Genomic DNA, 19886 nt, shown 5'->3' on the forward strand with positions numbered 1-19886 from the left:
GAGGCCGGAGCTGTCGGCTGCCTGGCAGCTGATCCAAGGCGGGAGATGCACAATCCTAAAGGTCAGTGCTAAAGATCAGCTACTTTTAGCACTCCTTGTGGGCAGGAGGAGCAGTTGTGCTCCCCCGGGGCCGCACAACGAAGCCTTCGGCCGCCCCCAGTGCCCGGATCCTCACTCTCCCACTGGACCTGCTCCTCCACCCTGGCTCCGATCTCCAGCTCCACTCTCCCCACCAACCCCTGCCCCTCCCTGCCGATCTCCAGTCTCTCCTCCACCTCAGCCCCACCCACCCCCCGCACTGCCTCCCCCCGCCCCCTAATCTATAGTCTCCCCTCCGATCTCCAGCCTCTCCCTGGCCCTGATATCCAGCCCCACTGCCCCCTCCCCAACCCCTGATTTCTGGACTCCCCTCCGATCCAGGCTCTGTAAGCTTGTAATGTTTGTAACTCCACACTGTGGATGTGGACGTATTGTGTACTGCAACTGCAGAGTTAATAATAAACAGAACCAGGCTGTTCCGGAGACTTCCAACTGAGCTGCCTGCCATGTTAGAAGCTGTGTGTGCTGTGCTCTGTGAATATATCACATTTGGCGATGAGATGGGATTTTTCGGATGATTTAAAGCTTAAATTTTGTTGGTGTAGGATTCAGCCAGCCGACAGAGAGACTTTGGAAGTTTCGGTCTTTGGAAAAAGCTACATAAATCCGAGGTAAAATACAGCACACAGTGCTAACAGCTGGAGATTAAAATGGCAGGTGTAATGGGACATTTGGGTGAATATAGACATGACTGGGAATGTTTTAAAGTGTATGTGGATTAGCTAGAAATGTATTTCACTGCAAATCGAAGTTCCAGACAATGCAGTCCAGAACCGGGCTGTGTTGGAACATAAGAAAGCGATCTTCTTATCGGAGGCAGGTCCGGCATTATATGACACTCTGGTAAATCTGCTTGTGCCTGAAGGGCCAAAGGACACAACGCTTAAAGAGATGTTAATGAAGCTGGAGCAGCACTATAGCCCCAAACTGTTAGAAATTGCTGAAAGCTATCATTTCGGGATTTGGAATCAAAAGTCTGATGAATGTATCAGTGATTATATTGTACCATTAAAAAAGCTATCGAATCACTGTAATTTTGGAAACATTCAAAACTGAGCATTACGGGATCGCTTTGTCTGTGCAGTGAAAAATGATGCGATCAGAAGGAAGTTATTGACGACGGATGACTTGACTTTTGAGGTTGCTTGTCAGACAGCGAGGTTAATGGGCATGGCCGAACAATATTCCCAAGAATTAAACAATAATTACAGTTGTCAATCAACCGAGGTAAATCACCTGCAGATTCAAAGCTAAAGACGGTGGGGCCCAAAGTCTCAGAAACTGGAAATTCTAACAGAGCTTCGAAGTGGTGCTATAGGTGCCTGGGACAACACATTGCTCAAAGTTGTCCATACGTGAAGGCAGAGTGTTTCTTCTGCAGAAAGACTGGGCATCTTGCGAAGGCATGCCGACTGAAGGGTAAACCAGCTTTTAAAGCTATGAGTCTAGCGTTCAAAGCTATGAGTAGAAATCCCAAGAGACTACATAGCATGGAAGAACAACAACAGGACGAGGAGATGTTAGAGTTACACGTCATCAGGAGCACCAGGTTAACGGACAGCGATTCGGAAAGCATCAAAATCCACATAGATGTTGCGGGATTCAAGATACCAATGAAAATTGACATGGGTGCATCCGTGAGTGTAGTACCGGAGTCACTATATCGTGACAAATTGCGTGATTTTCAGCTGGAGAAATCCAAGATAGAGCTGCGAGGATACTCGGAAGAGAAAATTCCTGTGGTAGGTCGTATCACCGTACCGGTGAAATATAAAGATCAATTTCAGAACTTACCTTGAACAGTAGTGAAAGGAGACAAGCCTGCCTTACTAGGAAGAAATTGGTTGAGCTCACTGAAGCTGGATTGGAGTAAGATTTTCTGTGTGGAAGTGAGATTTTCATCAACAGATGAGGTTATCAAGAAGTATCCGAAGGTGCTCTGCGAAACGGGCAGTCCGAACCAAGGCTTCAAGGTGAGTGTCAGGGTGCAGAAGGACGCTAGATCGGTTTACTACAAGCCACGTTCCGTACCGTATGCACTCAAGGAGAAAGTTGAGCAAGAACTCAAAAGACTAGAGACTTAGAACATTATTTGTAAGATAAATCGATGTAATTGGGCTACACCTATTGTTGTTGTACCTAAGTCCGATGGTAAAGTAAGATTGTGTGGTGATTATAAAGTAACCGTAAACCAGGTTCTTGAGGGTAATGTCCCCAATACATTGCCGAATATAGAAGATTTGTTCACAACACTGACAGGTGGTCAGATCTTCTCAAAACTGGATCTTACGAATGCCTATTTACAGCTTGAACTAGATGAGGAGTCCAAATCAGTTTGACTATAAATACTCATCTAGGCCTATATCAATTTAATAGGCTACCGTTTGGAGTGTCTTCCACCCCTGCCATATTCCAAGGGGTGATGAACCAGATTTTGCAAGGTATTGAAGGGGTAGTATGTTATTTGGATGACATACTAATTTCAGCACCAAATAGGCAAATTCATAATAACATATTGAATGAAGTCCTCAAATGGCTAGAGAAGTACAGAGTACGAGTGTCTGCTCGTAAGTGTGAGTTATTTAAAAACTCAGTGGAGTACTTAGAGTACAGAGTAGACAAAGATGGTTTACATCCAACCAAGGAAAAACTGGATGCAATCAGAAATGCACCCACTCCCAGGAATGTCATTGAACTTCGTTCATTCTTGGGTCTTTTGAACCATTATGGGAAGTTCCTACCAAATTTGGCTGCAGTATTACATCCACTGAATGAACTTTTGAAAAAACAGGTCCATTGGAAGTGGTCAAAAGAATGCGATACAGCATTCAAGGAGTATAAAAGCACATTGGTAGAGAGCACCATGTTAATTCACTATGACATATCTACGGAGATTAAGCTAGCATGTGATGCCTCTCCGTATGGAGTTGGGGCAGTGATCTCTCATGTATCACGAAGGGGGGAGGAGAGAATAATTGCTTTTGCTTCACGCACTCTCAGTGCCAGTGAGAGTAATTATGCGCAAATTGAAAGGGAAGCTTTGGCATTAATTTTTGGGGTCAAGAAATTTTAAAAATCCGTGTATGGTCGTAAGTTTACCATCGTTACGGACCATAAGCCCTTAACAGCAATCCTCCATCCAAAGTCCCCAGTTCCAACATTAGTGGCAGCCCGAATGCAGAGATGAGCTTTGATTTTGTCAGCATATACATATGATATTGAATATAGACAATCAGCTGATCAAGTAATGCTGATGCTATGTCTAGATTGCCTTCCACATCACAAGTTACACCCGATAGGGAAGGTGTTTTATTTTTCATACATTAATGAACTGCCAGACACAGCTGAAGAGATTGGTAGAGCAACCAAACGTGACCCAATGATATCAAAGTGTATGATTATATTGCAAATGGATGGTCAAACCAGGTAACAGACAAAGATACACATCCATTCTTCATTCGTAGAAATGAATTATCAGTCGATAAAGATTGTATCATGTGGGGTGCCACAGTGGTTGTACCAAATAAATTCAGGTCCAAATTACAACAACTGTTCATTGTGATTGATAGCCATTCGAAATGGGTTGAGGTGTTCCCAATGTGGAAAATAACAACAAGTAAAACATTGGACATTTTACGAAGATTATTTTCTTCATTTGGCCTCCCTGAAGAAATTGTTTTGGATAATGGACCACAATTTCATTCAGAAGAATTTTCACAATTCACGAGCAAAAATGGTATGAAACATACCAAGGTTCCACCATACCATCTGCTTAGAATGGTGCAGCAGAGCACACTCTATAAATTGTTAAACGTGCCCTCATAAAACAAATGTTAGATAAAAATCCAAGGAAACGACAGTTGTCATTGGATCACAAATTAGATAATTTTTGATTACATATCGTAATACTCCTCATATAACTACTGGTAGAACACCAGCAGAGTTGTTTCTCAAACTACAGCCACGAACCAGATTCTCGTTGTTAAAACCAAATTTGGCACAATCCATAGAAGAGACACAATTACGACAGAAAGAGAATCATGATGGAGGTAGAGTAAAAGAGAGAAGTGTAAAATTAAACAGAAGGTGAGAGTGAAGAACCACCACCATAAATGGTTAAAGTGGTTACCAGGAAGAGTGGTGAATATGTGAGGTCCTCGCACATATTTGGTAAAGGTGTTTGATAATGGACAGGTTAGGTTTGTTCATATTGATCATATTTTACCAACAGACATGGAAGGAGTTGAAGGTGGGAATAATTCAATTATTTCTGACTCATCAGTTAGTTTTAATACACCAGTAGTAAATCCTAAATCTAATGTACTGGAAAAAATTCAGGAGAGAATCAGAATGAAAGTCTGAGTCCGAGTCAGGAAAACAAAGAGCCTGAAGTTAGAATGAGTTCAAATGAAAATGAAATAAATTCCGTGGAGGAAAACGTTCCTCAGGATGAGCCTCGAATAAGTGTGAAATCGACACCATGTTTGGAAGGTTCTGTTCGAGAGCGAAGGTATCCTCTTCGAAACAGAAAACAAGTGGTAAAGTTAAATTTGTAAATATGGAAAAAAAATAAGTCTATATCCTGTGTTATGTATAAAAATGAAAGTTATGTATGATGTTTGTAATAATAACTTCTTCATTAAGGAGGGAGAATATAATGTCTGTCAACTTGTAATGTTTGTAGCTCCACACTGTGGATGTGAACGTATTATGTACTGCAACTGCAGAGTTAATAATAAACAGAACCAGGGTGTTCCGGAGGCTTCCGACAGAGCTGCCTGCCATGTTAGGAGCCGTGCGTGCTGTACTCTGTGAATATATTACAAGTCTCCCCTCCGATCTTCAGCCCACCCCATCCGACCCCGATCTCCAGCCCCCCAACCCCTGTCTCTGATCTCCAGCCTCCCTCTGGCACCGATCTCCAGCCCCCACACTACCTCCACCCATGGTTCCAATCTCCAGCTTCCCCCGGCCCCGATATCCAGCTTCACTGCCCCCCTCCACAACCCCAGATCTCTAGCCTCCCCTCCGATCCAGGCTCTGAACCCCAAGCCCTCCCCCCCCCCCCCCAGATCCCAACACCCGACCCCGATCTCCAGCTTCCCCTCTCTTCATTGACCCGATCTCCAGCATCTCTAGGCCTAGATCTGTAGTGCCCACCCAACACTCCCTCCCCACCCACAGCCCGATCTCCAGCCCCCCACCCAGGCTCCAATCTCCAGCCATCCCGCCAGCTCTTATCTTCAGCCTTCCCCTCCCCCCAGCAAATTGTAGCCCAGAGCTGATGCTTCCTTCCGAGTGCTGGGGACTGCCTCATGGGTCCCCTGTTGCAGCCTCGTCGCTAAATTTCCATCCCGCCCACCAGCTACGCTGTCAACTTGTGCAGCTGCCGGGCGGAGGTGGCACAACAGTATTTTAATGAGACCCTGTCGTTAAGATCAGCAGAACCTCCACGTCCTTGGCCTTGCCGGGTACTTCCCCTGATTACGGGCTCCCCCGTGCCCTCCCCGATGCCCCGTTAATATCGGGATCTGTGTGACTATTCCCTTTTCACTTCAGACTGGCAGTTTCTAGCCTTTCTTAATTGTGCTCTTCACATACTGTATCTGATGGTTGAACATCTCTTATTTATGTTCTATTTCTTCTTGGGAAATGGGCAATACTGGAAAGACAGCATCTATTAACTATCCCTAGCTGCCCCGAGGACGTTCAGAGTTGACCACATAGTGTAGGACTGGAGTTGTTAGGTAGGGGTGGCAGGTTCCCCTCCCTGAAGGACTTTAATGAACCAGTTGAGTTTTTATAACAATCCTGCAGTTTCGACTTGCAATTTCTGGTGTCAGCCCACAAATGATCCAATCCATTGAATTAAATTTCACATCTTGCCACAGTGGGATTGTGAACTCACAATGTCCGAATTACAACCCAGTATTGTAACCGCTACATTACCATACCCTTAGAAAATGCTTTGACTTTCTGGAGATTTAGCAGTTTTTTGTTCGGTTATTTTGATACCCATATAAACATCCCTTACATATTCCAGTGCCAAGACAAAACAAATCTGAAATTTCGGGAAAAAGAAGTTGGAAAAAACCCGCAAACTATTACTTTGAGATGACATGAGACTGACCTGACAGTATTGCCAGTGGAATGTGCACTCCGCCAATGGGATCAGGATCTGGAATAAAAGCGATCCCCGCCCGATGTCACTGCCACTGGCCTCACGTTCTGTGCCTGCTGGCTGGAAAACCTTCCTTGTGAACCCCAGCAAAAAGAGAAACTTAAACTTGATAGCTTAGGAACGGAAAAAAGAACATTCCAAAAAATAAGACCAATGTTAGTCACTAACACATTCAGGAGTTTCAGATCATGTTCACCATCCACTCGAACTTCACCCTTACGGTTTATATTATGAGCTGAGTTTGGAACACACTCTTATATGTTATGCAACACATTCTTTGTTACTCTAAGGCCGAGAAATTGGCCTCCTTAGCACCTCGGGTTAAGCCTCCGGGGGACAATAACGGGGCGCTAACCACTTACCGACCGGGTGCGGCGAGATGAACGACTCCTGCTAACTTCGGCGGGAGGTTTGCAGCGGCGGTAAGACATTGCGCCCCAAACTCCTTCGCCTGAAGATCGTGACGTCATCGCCAAACTTCGGTTCCGCCCCCTCCAGCATCGGCGAGCAAAAACACCGACAGTTGCAGGAAGCGTTGTTCGGGAGGCCGAGGTAAGTGCAAAATTTCTACAATGCTGCTTTTCAATTTTTTTCATTCCCCTTTGGCTGCGACCGATCAGCCCGGCATTCTGCTGCAGTGCATGGGTTGATCGGACCAGATCACGGTTGCCGTCAAGCCTGTCCCAATGCAGAGCCTGCAGTGATGGCTCGTCCTTTTAAGGGAGGCAAGGAGCCTCGGAATACAACAGCGCTGCACGGCCCATTGAGCAGCGCTGCACCACTCCTGCCCCGCCTACATCCTTTAGTGGAGTGCAAACACCGAATTCTTTAATGATTCCCAGCATTCAAAAGTTAACGCTCCAGACGGGGCACTCTTGAATTTCTCCCCCTAAGTTTATTGGTTATACTTGCCAGTCTCCTGTCAGATTGTAGTCTAGTGCACGGAGTTCACTGTGTTTATGTCACGTCACTCTGAGCAGCACATTACAGTCCAAAGAAATTCATGGTTGAAAAGGAGCCAGATCAGATCAGTTGTTGAAAACACATTCTAAATTACCTCAGGATCGCTAATTAAAGACATCGGCACCGTTGTGCTTCCTAATTGAAATCGTGCCGTGCTTTCATGATTCACAATGTGTGATATTTTAAGAATATAGCCGTGTCTCATATCATTCTCCCATTTTCCGCTTGCTCTGTGGAAAGGGATGAGAAGAAACAAAGGCTAAATACCAGCAGCAGCAAATGAGAGCTGTGAAGTGACAAGGTAGAAATGAGAGGGATAATAATATATAAAGAGAAAGAATAGTTACAAAGAGTGGAAAAAGAGAAACAAACATGAATAAAAGAGAATGAGAGGAAGAAAATAGCTTATTTTATTGCCACATTAATATAATTCTGGAGGATACAGTTTCAGTTCTATTTTCACAGTGATATAAGTCAATGGTACATTGGCCTAACAGAGCTGAATGTTAAGAGTTTAACAACTGCTTTATATTACAGCCAATTTAAGGCCTTACCAGTGCACGCCCATCCCTTCTGAGTGATTTCTGATTAATTGATTGAAATTTTTTGTTAGGTAAGGATATTAAAAGTTATAGAACCAAGGCAGGGAAATGGAGTTAGGATACAGATCAGCCATGATCTAATTGAATGGCGGACAAGGCCGGTGGGGCCTAATGACCTACACCTGTTCCTATGTTCCCATAATTTGGCTGATCGCTCTTCCTATAGTTTTTGGGAGGTCCTGAGATTGTGAAAGCCGCTGGAGAAATACCACCAACGATGTCTCCGCAAGATCCTATAAATCCCCTGGGAGGACAGATGCACCAACATTAGCGTCCTTGACCAGGCCAACATCCACAGCACTGAAGCACTGACCACACTTGATCAGCGTGCATTACTATGCCGCTAGTGTTGCATTCTACATGCTCTAGCAAGGCGGCATCATGTCGGTGGCCGAAGGAGTAGAGACCCTGAAGGTCGGGGCAGGAGGCCATACCCTCCACGACTTTACCGACGGCCACGCTCATACCTGGACCTGTCCGAGGAACAGTGTGGCAGAAGGCTGCGCTTCTGAAAGGATGTTAGAGAGATAGGCATCACCTGCAGGCAGTCCTGCAGCCTCACATCAGCACCAGGCAGTGAAGGTCACGGTGGCATTCACCTTCTATGCCTCCGGCTCCTTTCAGGCTGCATCAGGGGACATATGCAGCATCCCACAATTCGCAGCACATCCGTGACACAGGCTCTCTACACATGTTGAATGGACTTTATTAACTTCCCGATGACCAGGGAGAAACAGAATGTGCACGCATGTGGGTTTGCCAGGATAGTGGGCTTCCCAAGGATGCAAGGAGCAATTGACTACACACATGTGGCCTTGCGAGCACCATTCGAGAATGCAGAGGTATTCATTAACAGAAAGGGATACCAATCCCTAAATATGTAGCTGGTGTGCGACCACACGCAGCGCATCCTCGCAGTCAATGCTTGCTACCCTGGAAGCGCACATGATGTGTTTGTCCTCCGGGAGAGCACTGTGCCATAACTGTTTCAGCCACCATGGGAAGGCCGAGGCTGGCTGCTCGGGAACAAGGGATACGGCCTGGAGACCTGGCTTCTGACCCACCTCCACGACTCCACCACAGAACCGGAGGAACGCTACAATGAGAGCCATGCCACCAACCGCAACATCATAGAGCAGAGAATAGGGCTGCTGAAACAGTGATTCTGATGCCTGGACCACTCTGGAGGCAGCCTTCAATATTCTCCTCACCAGGTCTCACTATTCATTGTGGTGTGCTGCATGCTGCACAACGTGGCCATCTTGATGGCCCAGGCCTTGCCAGTGGGGATCTCAGGCCCTCCTCAGGAGGAGGAGGAGGAAGAGGAACAGGAGCCTGGCATCGCCGTGAGTGTCCCGCAAGACGACGAGGGCCAGCAGCATGAACGGAGGAGGCAGCATGCCAATGTTGGCGGCGCCAGGGCTATTCGGCGGTGGCTCATAAGGCATCGGTTTGCTTAAATGGAGGGAGCTGAGGAATGCAGCCAATAATGACCATGCATTGTGCCACGATAATGTCACATCTCCATCACAATTCCACAGTCATACAGCAGAGGCTGCAGGAGACGGTCAAAGTAACATTTTATTTTTTAACATCCCTCAAACAATCCCAAAAACCCTGCAAACAAAAACAATGGAGCTACCGCCCCTTCAAAGAACACAAAAGATCATATGTACAGAGGTTCCAGACCCTCAAATAATAAAAAAATGGAGCTACTGCCCCTCCAAAGAACACAAAAGATCATTATAATGGAGAACATACGTACAGAGGCCCCATGGGAACACATTTCCTCAGTACGCCTTGCGCTGGAATTTCCCACCCCTCTGTCATACCCGCCTCCCACACTTACTGCTCCTTCTCAATGTGGCCTCAGTACCTGCAGCAAGGCCGCTTGAGGGCTGCTGTGTGTCTGAGGAAGGCAGGACAGATGATCTACGATGACGCTCTGGACCAGGTGTGGGCCTAGAGGCCCAATTGCTGACTGCACCACCTCAGGATGGGCGGCTGCAGTGTGGGATGTCTGGGGTACAGACCACGGCAGGTGCAGAGGCGGACTGGCAGTGGCTGGAGCCGCAATGCTGTCATCGTGAGGAAGGACAGCACCTTCCATTTCCAGCGACTCACTGCCATTCCTTCGGGGTGGAGCCAGAGCATCAGCAGTAATGTGTGCAACCACAGATTGCTGACCTGTCCGACTGTGGGGATGACAGAGAGGATAGTGACAGACATTGCTTGCATGGCATTGCTCTGAGACTGCATAAACGCAGCCTGCGCTTGAAACGCTGCAGTCTGAGAGTGCATGCTAGTAACCAGTGTCTGCATGACATCACGAAGACCTTGCGTGGCTTCGGCTTGTGATGTCATGGCTGCTGCCACATCAACCACGGCATGCGCTATCACCTCTGTGACCTCACTGTCGTTCGTTGAGCCCACATCCTGGTTTAACCGGGCAAGGATGGGCTCAGTGGACTTCTGAGGGGCGTGGGCAATGCTTGAGGCGGCCTTGGTCACACTCACACAGTTTTGTATGGAGAAAGAGTCAGACTGAACACTGAGCTCAAAGTAAAGTGTGACCTTAGTCTTTTATTGCAGGTCTCCAGATTGCCTCTCCAACCTGTGAAGCCTCCTTAAATACCTGTGCTCCCAAGGGATTATGAGATCCCTTGGGACTCCAGGGGATGAGCTCTCTGGTGGCTGTACAGAGTAAATACCAGTCCACATATATAACACTACCCCCACCCACCCCACCGCCCCCCGCAAAGTCAATAGTGTAACTATTTACAATGTGAGTTGGTCTGGGGCCCTTCTTGTCCTGGTTGATCGCCTCGGTGTGAAAGCTGGTGTTGTTGAATCATTTGTTGGGCCCACGCTGGGCTGCTGTGCAGCTGGCCTTGCTGGGCTGCCTAGAGTAGTGGGCCCTGCAGGGCTGCTGTGGATGATGGGTTCTGTTTCGTGGTCAACCGTGATGCCGGCTGCCACTGGTGTGAATGTTGGGGAATCAAAAAAGGTAGGGTCCATGGTGGGTTGCTCAGGATAGTCCATGAATCTGAGTTTGATTTGGTCCAAGTGTTTCCGGTGAATGAGTCCATTTGAAAGTTTGACCCGAAACACCGTGCTCCTCTCTTTGGCCACGACAGTGCCGGGAAGCCACTTAGGACCTTGTCCATAATTTAATACAAATACAGGATCATTGATTTCAATCTCGCGTGACACATTTGCTCTATCATGATATGCACTTTGTTGAAGCCGCCTGCTCTCTTCCTGTTCATGTAGTTCAGGGTGAACTAATGAGAGCCTTGTCTTAAGTGCTCTTTTCAGCAAGTGGGATCCCAGTGAGTGAGTGGGGTCTCGTGCGATTGCTAAGCAGGACTGGGATAGGCGAGTCTGCAGTGAGTCTTCAGTTACCCTCTTCAAGCCTTGCTTGATGGTTTGCACTGCTCTCTCTGCCTGACCATTGGACACTGGTTTAAACGGGGCAGATGTGACGTGTTTGATCCCGTTACGGGTCATGAATTCTTTGAACTCAGCACTGGTAAACATGGCCCGTTGTCGCTCACCATGACATCGGGTAAGCCGTGAGTGGCAAACATGGCCCGCAGGCTTTCAGTAGTGGCAGCGGACGTGCTTGCCAACATTATCTCACATTCAATCCAATGGAGTACGCGTCGACAACCACAAGGAACATTTTTCCCAAGAACAGCCTGCATCGGCGACGTGTACCCTAGACCACAGTTTGAGGGCCAAGATCATAAACTTAGCGGCGCCTCCCTGGGTACTGCGAGCATGTATTACATCTGTGAATGCAGGACTCTAAGTCCGCATCGATACCGGGCCACCACACGTGGGATCTGGCTATCACTTTCATCATTACGATGCATGGGTGGGTACTGTGGAGGTCATTGATGAAGGTGTCTCTGCCCTTCTTGGGGACCACTACTCGATTGCCCCACAGACATTTCATCTTTGCACCGCTGGAACGGCTTTATCTCTTCCTGCATTTCCACTGGGACACTGGACCAGCTCCCATGAAGCACACAGCATTTGACTAGAGATAATAAGGGATACTGGCTTGTCCAGGTTTTGATCTGCCGGGCAGTGACGGGTGATTGCTCACTCTCAAATGCTTCCATAACCATGACGAGATCTGCGGGCTGCGCCATTTCCACCCCCGTGGTGGGCAATGGCAGCCTACTGGGAGCATCTGCGCATTTCTCTGTGCCTGGCCTGTGGCGGATGGCGTAGTTGTATGCGGACAACGTGAGCGCCCATCTCTGGATGCGGGTCAATGCGTTGGTATTTATCCCTTTACTCTCGGAAAACAGGGATATAAGTGGCTTGTGGTCAGTTTCCAATTCGAATTTTAGCCCAAACAGGTATTGATGCATTTTCTTTATTCCATGACACACGTTAACACTTCTTTTTCAATCTCTCTCAGCCTTAGACAGACTCCTGGATACATAAGCAACCGGTTGCAGTTTCCCGAAATCATTAGCTTGTTGCAATTCACACCCGACGCCATATGACGACGCATCACATGCTAGTACCAAACGTTTACATGGATCATACAACACAAGCAATTTGTTTGAGCATAACAATTTTCTCGCTTTTACAAAGGCATTTTCTTGGCTTTTGACCCAAACCCATTTGCCCCCATTTTGTAGTAAGACATGCTGTGGTCCTAGCAGTGTGCTGAGATCCGGTAAGAAGTTACCAAAGTAGTTCAAGAGTCCCAGAAATGACCGCAGCTCTGTCACGTTCTGTGGCCTCGGTGAGTTCTCGATTGCCTCCGTCTTCGCGTTGGCGGGCCTGATGCCGTCCACCACAATCCTCCTTCCCAAAAACTCCACTTCAGGCTCCAGGAAAACGCACTTCGAATGTTTTAACCTGAGCCCCACGTGGTTGAGTCGACTAATTACCTCCTCCAGGTTCTGCAGGTGCTCGACTATGTTCCGACCTGTGACCAAGATGTCGTCCTGGAAGACCACGGTGTGCGGGACCAACTTCAGTAAACTTTCCATGTTTCTCTGGAATATCGCCGCCGCTGATCGGATTCCAAACAGGCATCTGTTATAAACAAAAATACCCTTGTGCGTGTTGATGCAGGTGAGCACCTTCGATAATTCCTCCAATTCCTGCGTCATGTAGGTTGAAGTCAGATCCAGCTTTGTGAACGTCTTTCCTCCCGCCAGCGTTGCAAAGAGGTCATCGGCCTTTGATGGTGGGTATTGGTCCAGCAGGGAGAAATGATTGATAGTTACTTTGCAATCATCACAGATTCTGACGGTGCCGTCTCCCTTCTGGACTGGGACAAGAGGACTGGCCCACTCGGTGAAATGATGCCTTCTCGTTGCAGCCAGTCTAGCTCGATCTTTACCCTTTCTCTCATCATGTACGGTACTGCTCTCGCCTTGTGATGGATCTGCACTTTTGCTCCCTGGAATTTCCTGATGCCTGGTTCGACCAGCGAAGGAAATTTGTTTAAGACCTGGACACACGAAGTGTCGTCAGCGAGCAATAGCGCTCGGATGTTGTCCCAGTTCCAGCGTATCTTTCCCAGCCAGCTCCTGCCAAGCAGTGTGGGACCATCGCCCGGTACCACCCAGAGTGGTAACTTGTGCACTGCCTATTACAGGAATCAGTTCTTTCGTGTAAGTTCTTAGTTTCGTGCGAACTGGAATTAAGACTGGCCTTGAGGCCTTGTTGCACCACAACCTTTCGAAAGTCTTTTTGCCCATGATGGACTGGCTCGCGCCCGTGTCCAGCTCCATGAACACCCGGAGTCCATTTAGTTCAACATTCAGCATTATCGGGGGACAATTCGTGGTGAATGTGTGCACCCATGTACCTCTGTCTCCTCTATCTGAGGCTCTGATTTGTCGTGATCCTCCATGGATCTGTCCTCCTCTGCAACATGGCAGTTTGCAGGCTTAGCAGCTCGCCTGCACACTCGTTCCACAGCCCTTGTAAACGTACTCTTTGAATCGACATGAATGGAAACGATGATCACCCCCGCAGCGCCAACAGGGTGTTAATGGCCTTGCATTCATCGCCCTTGATGGTGGACTCTGAGACATCTGCAGACGTGCAGCTGCAGGTCTGTGTGACCTACCCTGTATGTTATGACTCGAAAACAACATCACTTTGTTCATAGTACTTGTAGCAGCCCTTGTGTGCTGAGAGATTTGCTTCGTATTGTCACTGGTGGCAATGAACGCCTGGGCTATCGCTATGACCTTACTCAAGGTTGGGGTCACTACAGTCAAAAGTTTGCGAAGTATGGTTTCGTGGCCAATGCCAAGTACGAAAAAGTTTCTGAGCATGTGTCCAAATATCCTTCAAATTCGCAATGTCCTGCAAAGCGTCTTAGCTCGGCGATATAACGCACCACTTCCTGGCCTTCAGATCTTTTGTAGGTGTAGAACTGGTACCTCGCCATCAGGACGCTTTCCTTCGGGTTCAAATGCTTTCGGACCAGTGTGCACAAATCTGTGGGTTTTGCTGGAGTGAGCAGATTCTTCATGAGGATATACATTGGTGCCCCACAGACGGTGAGGAGGATCGCCCTTCGTTTGGCAGCACTCGCTTCCCCATCTAGCTCGTTGGCCACAAAGTATTGGTCGAGTCACTCTGCAAAAGTTTCCCAATCATCTCCCTCCGAAAATTTCTCCAGGCTGCCCACTGTTCTCTGAATCTTTGGGTTCGCCATCTGTATCTCGTCGCCAGTTGTTGTGTATGGAGAAGAGTCAGACTGAACACTGTGAGCTCAAAGTAAAGTGTGACCGTAGTCTTTTATTGCAGGTCTCCAGAGTGCCTTTCTGACCTATGAAGCCTCCTTAAATACCTGTGCTCCCAAAGGATTATGGGATCCGTTGGGACTCCAGGGGATGAGCCCTCTGGTGGCTGTACAGAGTAAATACAAGTCCACATATATAACACACAGCAAGTGCATCCAAGCTCTGCGGCACCCTCCCCATTGCACCCATAAGCTCACGGTGTATCTGCATGGACTCACTGGGCATAGCCTCCAAATCCAGGTCCTCATCTGCCAGACCCTGAGCTGGAGTCCTGGTCCGACTTACCCTCTGGAGAACAGGACCCCGAGCTTCCCCTCGCTCTGCGTGGTGCTGCAGGCCATTGGGGTCAGGAGCATCTGAATCTGCGAACTCCAGGAACGTGGTGGTCCCATCCACTGAGCTGGTCTCCCCACTCACTGGCATTGAGGACAGGTCCCACTCTATCTCGTCTCCACGTCCTCCTCATCTTCCCCTTCGTGTGATGATGGCAGCTGACGGGCAGGCTGCGGTTCATCTGACTCATCATCTATAAGCACAAAGCAACACACGTGTGGGTAGCAGTTGTGCAGGAGGTAGGAAGGAAAGAAGGAGGAGGCATCGTTATTTTGGAGCTACATGTTGTAAGGCATGTGGGCTCAAGGGTCAGGGCTCTCACAGAAAACGACCATTTCCTTCACAAACCATCACTGTCGAGTGGAGGCTCTGCCTCGCCGGTCGCTACCACCACGACTGGTGCGCCATGACGGCGGACACTCGTTCCTCCACCTCGGTGAGGTCCTGGAGGTCATGCTCTCATCTGCTGTCCACTGCTGCTCTCTCCTATTGTGCGCGATAAATGACCAAAACAAGAAGTTGTCAGTGGGTCTGTAGCTACCCATGTACCACATGTGTCTGCAGTAAGTGATTCGATACTAATGTCGCGATGTGAGCATCTCTGCATCTCAGCCTGCATGGCAGCGCACAGTGGATGTGTCAAAGATGGGATTTGGGGACAAAGCTTCGGGGCCTAATTGTGAGGCTGAAGGCCTGTGACCCTTATGAAGAGTTAAAAGGTGTTGGTCGGTGTCCTCAGGCTGAGTCAGGAGCTAGAGGTGGAGTTGCTTGGATGAACAGGGCATGACTGGTGAGGCGATAGAGAGCTTTTAGGGTGTCTCCAGCAACAAGGAGCATGGCCTGGTACACATAAAGGGGTGGGCAGTGTAAAGCCATTACATTGTGTAAGACAGTGAGGCTCACATGAATGCATTGCAAGGTTAATGTAAAGGGTACTCACCCTGACGATCCGAGTGAGGTTGTTGAATTTTTTGAGACATTGTGTCGCTGCCTCAGCCACTGTGTCGCGGGCAGGGACGTGCTGGGCCACCTCCCTCCGCAGACTCCTGAAGACCCTTGCCGCTGGCCTTCTTCCCCTTCAGGATGTAGCACATCATTGCGCCTCTCAACTACCTCAAGCAAGGCCTCAAGGGCCGTGGCTGAGAAACGGTGCACTCTCTGCCTTCCTCCCTGCTCCTCAATTTTCCCACTCTCAGGACAGTGAGGAGATGGAGCTGCGCATGCGCATACTTACCTTGCCGCGCCTTTAAGACTCGTCTTTTCCCGGGATGTGAATCGGACTTCGAAGCATGCACAATGGTTCGACAAAAGTTAGCGCCAGCATTTTCGTTAGTGCCCCCCCAGGTCAGGTGTGTAACTGCTGGTTTAGCGCCCCCTTCAGCTCTTCATCCGATTGAAGCAAATTTCTCGGCGGGAGGCGCAAACGTTTTCAAGGCGCTAAAATTACCGCCTGGATTAACGCCTCAAAATGGGCGCAACCAAATTTTCACCCCTTCGAGTACCGTGCACTGTAGAAGGTGCAAAACAGATTTACAAGGATAATAATAATAATAATAAAAGAACTGAGAGGTTGTACCTATCAGGAAAGACTGAACAGGCTGTGACTATTTTCTCTGGTGACCTAATAGGGGTCTAATTATGAAAGGGTTTGATGGGACAGAGAAAGTACTTCCACTTGTTGGGGGAGACCAAATCTAAGGGCCATAAATATAAGATAGTCATTAATAAATCCAATAAGGAATTAAGACGTTACTTCTTTAACCAGAGAGTGGTGAGAATGTGGAACTTGTTACCACATGGAGGAATTGAGCCGAAAAACATAGATGCATTTAAGGGGTAGCTAGATAAACACGAGGGAGAAAGGAATAGCAGGGTATGCTGATAGGATTAGATTAAAGCAGGTGGGAGAAAGCTCGCCAGCATAGACCAGTTGAACCTAATGGCTTTTTTCTGTGCTATATAATCTATGCAATTCTATGTAAATCATAAAGGCATTTTTAAAAATTCATTCACGGGATGTGGGTGTTGCTGGTAAGGCTGGCATTTATTGTCACTCCCTAATTTCCCTTGAGAAGGTGGTGGTGAGCTGCAGTCCATGTGGTGAAGGTAGTCCCACATTTTAAAGGGCAGTTAAATGTCGACCACATTGCTGTGGCTCTGGAGTCACATGTAGGCCAGACCAGGTAAGGATGGCAGATTTCCTAAAGTACTGTAGTGAACCAGATGGGTTTTTACACCAATCCGATAATTTCATGTTACTAGCTTTTATTTCCCAGATATATATCAGTAACTGAATTTAAATTACCCAGCTGCCGTGGAGGGAATTGAACTCAAGTCTCCAGATTATTAGTACAGGCCTCTGGATTAATGGTCTACATAATACTGAGAAAAGTGCATTTTTTACACTTCAGGCACCCAGTGTCGACATCAAGCACTTCCAAAGCTTAACATGGGCCAGATGCAAAGGATAGCTCTCTCAACTCTGCTGCAAAAATAGGTCCCAGCTCCAACCTGCACTGACAGAAAGAAATTGGAAACTGTGAGAGTGATGAGAAGCTTTGCTAATGCACTGGTTCTGATGTAATTGTTGATAGCTAGATGTGCTGGCAGCTATTACAGATACACTAAGAACCCATGACTGCCTGGATTGTAAGTGTTTAACATTTTACTTGAGCTGTTCCACTGCCAGAATGTGCATCCAACAGATTAAAATAGTGAAAGGATAGACACATTTGGAAAAGAGAGTGTTTCAGATTCCTAGTATATTGGGACAAGCTCTGGGGCAGGGGAAGCTGAGCGAGGACAGACTTTACCAAAATTGGAATGTCCTAGCAGAAAGGGCAACTGGGGCAATGGGAGGAAGGATTTAAACCAATAAGGTAAGGAAATTGGATGAATACTGGAACGGAACATTTTCAGGGGTACGGGGAAAGGGCAAGGGAGTGGGACTATTTGCATAGATCTCTCAAAGAGCGGGCACAGGCACAATGGACCAAATGACCTCCTTCTGTGTTGTATCATTCTCTGTTTCCATAAGGGACAAACAAAACAGATGAATAATTATATCAATGAGAAAAGGGATGTCTTGAATGATACGCCAATGGTGGAGGCAGACGCAACGGCGGCTTTCAAAAGGGAGTTGGATAAGTCCCTGAAAATTATTTTTGCATGGGCTGCGGGAAAAGGGCGGTGGAGTGGTACTAGCTGAGGTGCTGTTGCAAAGAGCCGGCATGGGCCTGACGGCTGAATGGCCTCCTTCCATGCTGTAACCATTCTATGATTCTACAAATGTATGGAACACCAATAACAAAATACTGAAATTAGAGATATATGCAACGAGTAAGACTATTAATTTCCCATGGTATTGCAGCATGGTTTCTGATGCTTATCAAAATCTCGCAGCAGCCTAAATGCAACAGTGGTTTGTCCATTGCTGTAATATAACAATGATTCTAAAGCAATATATCACTTGACTAATTCAAGGTTTAAAAAAGTACACATTACTGATATTTGTAATGTGTGCACCTGTGAGTATGCTCACAGATTTGTTGAACTGTTGAGTTGGGAGGTGGCTTAACCAGTCACGTGATGCTCACAAGACTCAATAAAACCCCAGCCAGTTGGGTTCGGGGAATCCACGATGAGGTAGGTGGTTGTGAGCCTGGTGGATGAACTGGTAATGTGTAGTGTGATTGTTAAATCTTTTGTTAATAAATCAACTAGTTCTTAATAGCAATGTGTCACTATGAATTCTTAAATAAAGAACCCATGAAGCAAATACATTACAATATTGAATGATGAAGGTACCATAGATATTTTTTGTTCTACTATTTATCTACCATTTTAGAAAGCCTCTTGTTCTCAGGTATTTACATCTTAATTTTTCTTTCAGCCCGCATGATGTATTTGCAATATTTGCTTATGATATAATGATATGAATTATTTAAATGAACGGGGTGAGATTGAAGAGAAAGGTCTGGAACAACACAAAGACCTCGACACAATCTTCATTAACTTGGCCAAGGCTTATGACACAGTCCAAGTTTGGGTACCGTATTCTGAACCAGTTCCATGATGGAATACTTGATAGAGTGAGTGATGATAGACTGCTGTTTGAGCCCTTTGCCATCAAAGAATAGCATCAAACAAAGAAAGACTTACATTTATACAGCATCTTTCACGACCTTAGGAAATCCCAAAGCACTTTACAGCCAATGAGGCACTTTTTGAAGTGCAGTCACTGTTGTAATATAGGAAATGAGGGTGTTTGCTTTGATCTGGACCCTTTGGGCTCTTCTTTGCAGCTATTCTAAAAGATGCAAGAAGGGATCGTGGTATAAGTATTCACATATGCTTCTGCACAGCTAGGTAACTCTTCAACTTGAGTAGCTATGAACCCTGACAAAGATCATAGAGGAGGTCATGTGTGCTTTGGTTTGCAGATGACGACACTCTAGATTTGTATGCTCATGAGGATTTTCAGCTCATACAGCCTTACCATAACTCTGAAGAAAATAAAGATTTTGATATATATTTCTTATATGTAGCCAAATCCAGGGAAACAATGTACCAACATCTTCCATTGCCATTCACAATACTAATCTAAATATTGTCAACAGTTTACTTACTTGTATAGCATGTTGTCAAACCATTCAGTAATAGATGAAGTGCTGTTTCGGATCAGAAAAAGCAGCTTTGTGTTCGGAAGACTGAAAAAGTGCATCCAGAACCTGTTCACAACAAAGTTGTAAGTTTACAGGGTTATTGTCATGACCGCCATTTTATATGGATGCGATTCCTCAACATATTAACCCATCAGCTTAACATGTTCTACCTCCAACAGCTGAGGTTCATCATATACATTAAGTGATGAGATCCTCGAGCACATCAAGACCACCAGCATTGAGGTCAGAA

The 19886-nt window shown here is 46.9% G+C and overlaps 1 protein-coding gene across 1 annotated transcript in view; it reads right to left on the reverse strand.

The window, feature by feature from the left end:
• LOC139267082 (collagen alpha-1(XIX) chain-like) overlaps nt 1–19886 on the reverse strand; it is a 679874-nt gene that overhangs the window by 622884 nt on the left and 37104 nt on the right. Inside the window, exon 4 of the mRNA XM_070884859.1 lies at nt 19601–19702. The gene's annotated coding sequence lies outside the window, so the exon portion shown is untranslated. The remainder of the gene's footprint in view (nt 1–19600; nt 19703–19886) is intronic.

Source organism: Pristiophorus japonicus, chromosome 7, assembly GCF_044704955.1.
Source record: "Pristiophorus japonicus isolate sPriJap1 chromosome 7, sPriJap1.hap1, whole genome shotgun sequence".
NCBI lineage: Eukaryota > Metazoa > Chordata > Chondrichthyes > Pristiophoridae > Pristiophorus > Pristiophorus japonicus.